Raw genomic sequence first — 8,565 nt, 5'->3', positions numbered from 1 at the left:
CCCTAAAATTACAGTCTGCACTTAATCCTGAGTTACATGTGGTCTTCTATTATTTGCTTTTGTTTCTTGGCTCTTATTTCACACACATAATGTCAGGAAACTGAATCTGAAGAACCCTTGTGCTGCTTAAACCACCAAAGAATCTGATATTTAATGTGTATTATTATTCCTTTAGCATGCTAATTGTAATCAACAGCAATTTAGAAAATTTATAATTTGTGCAGACCTCTACTTTGACAATATATAAAGATTTTCTTTTTCTGTTTTATTCATGAAAGGAAAGTTGTGCTGTCCCCAAGCACCAGAACATTCCCACTTTTGTGTAATCCACTCTGAGATCTGCAGTGGGACTCATTCCCGGGGTATTAATCAGCTTTGGAACAGGCAGTGCTCATGCCAGATACAGACTGGCAGAAAGTTGATGAGGCAGCACAATGAATGATCTACCATAAAGGCCATAGGCAAGAGGCAGCCATTAGTCTAGAGCTCAGTAATGCACTCTTCAAGTATATTACCCACCAATCCATCAGGCAACCTGTTACAGGACAGAGAGATTCCAGCACTGTTAAATGTGTAATGCAATGGCTGCCAGCCTGCTCTACATGCCCTAGGTTACAAGGGCACAGTAGTATGGGAGGAAGGCAATTCATTTGGTGTCATAGCCAGTATTTTTTCTATTCTTTCTTCTGTGTGTACTTAAGAAATGGGCCTTCCATTATCCATAGATTAATAGTGGGGAGAATGCTCTGGTGTCTCTAGTAGGATTAACTACTGACAGATATTTTTCCAGTGTATAATTGGCAGAATTTTCATTAGCTAAAACAAGAAATACTTGTATAGGAAAATAAATCTTATTTTAAAATTCTAAAATATGGCTACATAAATTTCTACTAAAAGAGACTATCAAAATGAACTCAACTTAGTAAATAAAAGTAAAGCCAGAGAAACATAAATATGCCAAAACTTAGTTATAATCAAGAGTGGCACTTTTATTTTTTCTATTCAGGTAGCATTTGGAGGATTTCTGTGTGTGTGCCATAATTATAACTCCAAGTAAAGGTTTAGGCAAAGAAAGTGATTATGTTAACTACAATACATTTTCTCCATCTGTAATTAACAAAGATATGCAATTAAACAAACTATACTCATAGACAAAAAGAGAGGCTGTAGGGTTAACTTAATTATGGTATGCTTATTATTTATTCTGATACTACACTGTTCCCACTTCTTTCATGTGACAATGTCTTTCATGACAATATATTTGAACGTTGTTGCTTGGTAATATGCATTGGCAAATCTGTTGGTATACTCACTTTTCCAAGTAGCTTATAAAATCCAAAGGTGTGAGATACACTGATCCAAAACATTCAGTGAGTTTAGTAAGGAGAAGGAAAGGTATTGTCTCAGCAGCAATTAGTTTTGATGGCCTCTTGAGAACCAAAGCCTGTGTGGGTTCCCTGTGGTGATAAGCAGATGGAGAAGGAGAGAATTAGGAATGAGGAATTTTTGTTCAAGAAAGATATGAGGATCGCCTGCTCCCTGTCCCTCCTGGCAGAGGTGACTGTCATCTCAGCCTATGCATAAAAATCAGCAGCAAATATTGAAATACACACAGGTCATAATAATAGATAATATTAATGTAGCAAGTACTAAGTGGTTCTTAGGCTTTTTACTTATGGTAACTCATTCAATCTTTACAATAGCCCTTCAAGGTTGTTACGCCTTTTTGGAGACGAGAAAGCTCAGAGTATTTAAGCAACTTATAAAATCATGAGTATGAATTTTAAGTCCAGGTAATCTGGCCTCAGAGCATGTACTCTTTCTTAATCACTATTTTATACCGCCTCCCATGACCTTTTCAAAGATCCCATGTCTAGATGGATGTGTTCAGTAGGTCTGGAGTAGGGCTCAGGAATCTGTGATTTTTAAAAGCTCTACAAGTAGCTCTGGTGCACAGCCAGGGTTAAGGACCAAAAGTGTAGTGTTAGTTGCCAAGCCTGTTCTTCCTAAAGCATGGCTCCCTGGAACTGGGCTTATACTTATTTTATACCGCAGGAAATGCCTTAGTGTATCCCACTGTCATGGACAACAAACATTCTGTCAAACTATAACCTAAACTGGATTAAAGGATGATGACAGTCCTGCCCTCCTCTGCTTTGGTATATCCTACACAGCTCAGCTCTGAGTATCACAGCTAAGCAAAAAGAGAATACTACAATAATGGGGGAATATGAATCATGAAAAATAAGGATTAGCTTAAGGAAACAAGGATATCAGTTTTTAGAAGAAATTACTTAGAGGCAGATATGATGGCCCTATTCAAATACCTAGAGGAACAGACTATGCTAAGGTCCTTCAGTATCTAATTAGGCTCTGTGTAAATTAAGAAAGAGCCTGTAATGTCTAATTGAAGAAAGAAATTTTTAGAATGAGATGTGCTCGAAGACAGAACTCGTTATTCTAGAAAATTCTGATTCCCTGTCATTAAAGGTCAAAGTGATATTTGGTGGCACTGTTGCACAGATTTGAAGCATTAAATGTTGGTTAGAACCCCATTTAGGGGTTCACTATAATCCCCAGTCTTTTTTCTGCATGTTTCCTTGGCATAGGCTTTGCTGATACATAGCTGATAGTATGGGCACAGTTTTAGCAGTTGTTTAATGCCAGTATCAGTTTTGACTGATTAATGTCCATGCATTAGATGTCAGAGTTTAATATTTTTTAATATTGCCTGTGGAATATGGGCATTCATTCAATTAAACAAGCATATTTTGAGTATATGTCCAGGCACTAAATTAAAGAAACAAAGAAAGGTAAATGACACATGACTCCCACTCTTACATCTAGTGGGGTATACATATACAAAATAAATACAGGTCAAACCATATGACATTGCTGACATTCAACCATTTTTTTTTGACCTAGAAAAATGGTGATTTCATATAGTTCAGCATAATACAATTAATAAGTGTTACCATAAAATACGTAAAAATGCCAAAGGAACACAGACGAATGAATTTAGTCTATCAGAGAAAGTCTATGTGCAGGATGGAATTCCTGGAAAAATTTTTAAAATTGGACATAATATTTGAGCTGTACTAAAACTATAAGCAAGAAAATTTCAGGTAAACATACAGGGAAGAGTTTTCCAGGGAGATAAAAGAGAGTGAGAAGAAGGATGGAGAAATGGGAAGCATTTATGATTTAGGATTAAAAGGACAGAATTTCTCCCGTGTATTAATAATCCATTACAGAGCTGACATACTTTTTTTTCCCTATCCTTGTGTATCCTTTATATGCTTTACTAAGAAGCTTTTAGATATGCATCAATATTCCAAAATATTAGGAAGGTTCTAGTAGATAGGAACGTAGCAGTACTCTCTCCATGAGCATACATTTTATGTTGATGAGGTAGAAGAATGTATATAATTGTGTAAAGGGGTAGATGAAGTACTTGTTAATAGTATTAGAGAAGAGCTGGGTGTGGGTTCCAATGTTATCACTAATAGTGGGCCATGGGTAAGTTATTTAGCTTTTCTGGCCTCAGTTTCCTCATCTATAAAATGCATATAACCATAGTACTTTTTATCTTCCACGCTAGCACTTGCCTATTTCTTTTATTAGAAAAACAAAACTGATTATATTTTATGCTCTCAGTTCCTTTCTGGAGCATACAAAACATTAAAAAATGTTTTTTTCCTTCAAGTAAATTGTTTACCTCTTTTCAACAAAGTGGGACAAATGAGAGTTTTCAAATAGAAAACCTGCTTTTTGAAGTTTCTGGCCTACTTAACATTAGAAAAATTGGCTCTTTCAATACCAAATGCAGTTAAGCCAGTATTTATGTGCAGTCCAGGAATTTTGGTCTAGGAGGAAAAAAATCTTGCAAACAAACAACTAAATATTCTGGATAAAAGATTTACAACATCCTTTTAAATATATAGCTGAGCCTACAATAAAGAAAGGAAAATCCTTAGAGGCAAAGAACTAAGCAGAAGCATGAATCCAGAGAGGTAAACAAGCTAAAGCCAGAGGCTGCCCTGAGGGCAACTGCCAATTCCCCGGAAACCTAAAGCATCTTATTTGTGAAGCTGGAATGCAAACCCCAACTTAAAATCAGGATTCTGGAAGAGATAACACCTTCAGCGAAAGAGCAAACTACAAATTCTGTCCTGCAAATGGAGAAACAATAAAAATTCTGTTCAGTCTTGGTATGGTTGGAACCGGCAAAAAGTCTCTCTTCTTATTTTTAATAGGGGCACATGTAATTGATAATCCAAACAAGAATTCTCCTGACAGTAGAAGAGGACATTATTAGTAATTATGCAAGGACAAAGGGCATTAACTAGGACTGCCTTGAGCGAAGCAGGATGTATGAACACTCTAATTTATAACCACAGGTTAGCTGTCAGGTTGGCATGGGGATTGAAATCGGCCATCTATGTAGGTTAAAAAATATCCAAGCTTAGAAATTACAGTGATCCTCACAGTTCGTATTTCTTTCTAGGCACTCAGCAGTGAAAAAAAATGCAAGTTCATTCTAGGAAAATGCATCCTCAACCCTGAATTCATACAATTTACTCAGATTTTCGAGTTTACATGATCTTACAATAGAAAAGACAAAGAAAAGTCACCAAAAGCCCACGAGTAAACAAGATTCTATGAGCAAAACCAAATTACAGAGAAAAATTAGAAATTTAAAAACAGAAATTACAGAGAAAAAAAAATCTAATGAAGAAACACAGTATTTCAAATACTCGGATCATATAATTTGGAATATAAAGTATGTTTAACATGTGTAAAGATGGAAGGAGGGAATAGAAATATAAGCCAGAAAAAAGGGCTACAAAATATAACCAGGCAGATTTTTAAATATTCAACTAGCTTGCTTATGAAAAATAATTAACATTTAAATTCAATAGACAGGTAAAACATCAGATTTGACACAGACAAAGAGAGAATTAGTGAACTAGAAGATAAAACTAAAGAAATTAGCCAGAATAAAGCATAGAGAAACACAGAGATGAAAAATACATGAAAGAAATAACAATGCATAGAGGGGACAATGAAAAAATCTAATTTATTCTTAGCTTTAGATGTGATAATACAGAAAATAAGGGACAATATTCAAGGAGATAATTACTATGAATTTTCAAGAAATATTGGAATACATGAGTCACTAGAATCAGAAAGCATAATAATCTCAAGCAAGATAAATATAAAGAAATCCACATATACACCATACCTCATCAGAGTGAATCTTTAAAACATCAAACAATGAGAAAATCCTGAGTGTGATCAGAGAGATTGGCAATTCACCATGTAAAAAACAGCACTGATATCTCACTTCTCAATGGCAACAATGAAAAGTGGAAACCAGCATATAATATATTTAAATTACTGACAGGAAATAGTTTACAAACTATAATTGTATTCCCGGAAAATTATCTGGGAGTCTGAGGTTTTAGAGTGAGGTTAAAATAAACACATTTCAGATAAAAATGGAAAGTTTACAAGCAATAGACCCTCACTGAAGAATTCTTAAGGGCTGTACCTCAGGAAGAAGGTAAATGAACCCAGAAAGAAGGCATGTGCCGCAATAAGAAATGGCAGGCAAAAACACAATCAGAAAAGGAATATATTAGATATGAGTATATCTAAGTAAACATTCCCATGTAAAATGATAAGACATAGGGCTCTACTTCAGTAAAGTAGATTTTATTATCTGGTGAACCATTCTGCAGATAACAATCATAAATTCTGGACAAATATTTTAAAAAGAGCTACTTGAAGGGACTGATTTATAGACAAATCTATAAGCTAAAATTATCAAGTGTCTAGGAAGCAACCACAGGAGAATCTCTTTACAGGTGTGTATGTTGAGGGGTAGCAAGGGCATGTTAATATTTCCTTTCTTTTTTTTAAATATATATATATATATATATTTTATTGCACTTTAGGTTCTGGGGTACATGTGAAGAACATGCAAGATTGTTGCATAGGTACATACATGGCAATGTGGTTTGCTGCCTTCATCCCCATAACCTATATCTCGCATTTCTCCTCATGTTATCCCTCCCCAACTCTCTACCCCCCACAGTCCCTCCCCTAGTCCCCCTCAACAGACCCTAGTCTATGATGCTCCCCTCCCTGTGTCCATGTGTTCTCATTGTTCAACACCTGCCTATGAGTGAGAAGATGTGGTGTTTGATTTTGTTCTTGTGTCAGTTTCCTGAGAACGATGGTTTCCAGGTTTATCCATGTCCCTACAAAGGACAAGAACTCATCATTTTTTATGGCTGTATAGTATTCCACACTGTATATGTGCCACATTTTCCTTGTCCAGTCTATCATTGATGGGCATTTGGGTTGGTTCCAGGTCTTTGCTATTGTAAACAGTGCCACAATGAACATATGTGTGCATGTGTCTTTACAATAGAATGATTTATAATCCTTTGGATATATATCCAGTAATGAGATTGCTGGGTCAAATGGAATTTCTATTTCTAGGTCCTTGAGGAATCACCACACTGTCTTCTACAATGGTTGAACTAATTTACACTCCCACTAACAGTGTAAAAACCTTCCTATTTCTCTACATCCTCTCAAACATTTCTTAGGACATAAAAAGCAACAGTTATAAAAGAAGACCTCAGGCCTGGGCGTGGTGGCTCACGCCTGTAATCCCAATACTTTGGGAGGCCAAGGTGGGTGGATTACATGAGGTCAGGAGTTTGAGACCTGTCTGGCCAATATAATGAAACTTTGTCTCTACTAATAAAAAATAAAATAAAATAAATTTTAAAAAATAGCCAGGTGTGGTACTGTACAACTGTAGTCCCAGCTACTTGGGAGGCTGAGGCAAGAGAATCACTTGAACTCAGGCAGTAGAGGTTGCAGTGAGCTGAGATCATGCCACTTCACTCCAGACTGGGTGACACAAAAGTAGAAGGCAACAAAAAGAAACATTCCAAGGATGACACAGTATATGTGAATTTTTAACCACAAATCTAAACTTCAAATTACATAACTTACTTACTTGTCTGAAAGGCTGTATCAAATCACTTAGACAAATATAATTTCTTTTATAGTTTAGTGGTAATCTCCAAAGCTATAATTTGAAACACCACCATTAATGAATCTATTCCAGTTGAGCTTGACATTAAAAGTCTTAACAATCTTGTCCCATCACACTTTGCCTTATTTTACCAAATCTCCTGTATCTAATGGGATAGAGTTACTTGCTGCTCCTTGAACATATCTTTTGCTTTCTGCCTCTAAGCAATTTTTCAGCTCACAAAATTATTTGCATCTGGAATCCTCTACCTCATTACAAATGACAAAGTATTTTATTGTTACAGATCACAAGAAGAACTACATAACCTTAAGAGGAACACTCCTGCCCAAAATGAATTAAATTTTCTTCAATCTGGGTTTTAGAACTAAAAGAAGGGGTTGGGGGAAGGAAAAATTCAAAATGAATTACAGTAAAGAGAAAGTGACAGGTAGATTAGATAGTAAGTTATCATAATAATCCCAAGCAATAGATGATGAAGACCAACTTACGTTAAAGATGATGACTTGAACATACAAACTTCCCACTTCTCCCTTTGAAACTCTACTAAAATAACAGTAGAAATAACAGAAAATAATAACAGCCAAAGATAACAGAAGATAATAACACAACATTAAAATTTTAGAAACCAGAAAGCAGGTGGATAAGTGGAAATTGACTCAACAAATCTTCGAAAACATAAACTTAAGTCAGCAGGGGAGGAAGCTCAGAAACAAGTCGATCTGTAATTTTATAAAGACACAGAAATTGTAGGTCCTAGGTACTTCTGATTGTGGCAGTATGGCTAAAGCAGAAAACAATGAGTATAAGTCTATGTAAGAAGCAATTAGGTCTACATAAAGCTCTTACCAAATAGAGGTGAGCAAACTGCCCCTCCCTCACCTATGGAAAAGACTAGATATTTATTTGAAAAGGTAGAACCACCAGACTTTGAACTGAGACACCAGATTTGGCTGAAGACTACGTCTTCATTGTGAAAACAGGCAAATTATTCAAACTCCAGATGCCAAATGATTATGTGTATTAGTCCATTCTTACACTGCTAATAAAGACATACCCCAGACTGGGTAATTTATAAAAGAAACAGGTTTAACTGACTCACAGTTCAGCATAGCTGGGAGGCCTCAGGAAAGTTACAATCATGGCAGAACGGAAAGTAAACATATCTTCTTCACATGGTGGTAACAAAGGAAAGAATGAGCCAAAGCAGGAAAAACCCCTTATAAAACCATCAGATCTCATGAGAACTCACTCACTATATCACAAGATCTGCATGAGGTTAACTGCCCCCATCATTCAAATTATCTCCCACCAGGTCCCTCCCATAACACGTGGGGATTACAGAAACTATAATTCAAGATGAGATTTGGGTGGGGACAGAACCAAACCATATCATTCTGCCCCTGGCCCCTCCCAAATCTCATGTCCTCACAATTCAAAACATAATCATGCCATTCCAACACTTCCCCAAAGTTTTAACTCATTCCAGC

At 36.1% G+C, this 8,565-nt stretch overlaps 1 protein-coding gene across 1 annotated transcript in view; it reads right to left on the bottom strand.

Annotated features, from left to right (window-relative positions):
- Positions 1 to 1,322: 1,322 nt before the first annotated feature.
- LOC135277261 (uncharacterized) overlaps positions 1,323 to 8,565 on the bottom strand; it is a 268,690-nt gene continuing 261,447 nt past the window's right edge. Inside the window, exon 4 of the transcript XR_010344879.1 lies at positions 1,323 to 1,457. The gene's annotated coding sequence lies outside the window, so the exon portion shown is untranslated. The remainder of the gene's footprint in view (positions 1,458 to 8,565) is intronic.

This window comes from Aotus nancymaae, unplaced genomic scaffold (assembly GCF_030222135.1).
Source record: "Aotus nancymaae isolate 86718 unplaced genomic scaffold, 86718_ANA_hifiasm-v0.15.2.pri h1tg000030l, whole genome shotgun sequence".
Classification (NCBI taxonomy): domain Eukaryota; kingdom Metazoa; phylum Chordata; class Mammalia; order Primates; family Aotidae; genus Aotus; species Aotus nancymaae.
This window is presented reverse-complemented; position numbering and strand designations above follow the sequence as displayed.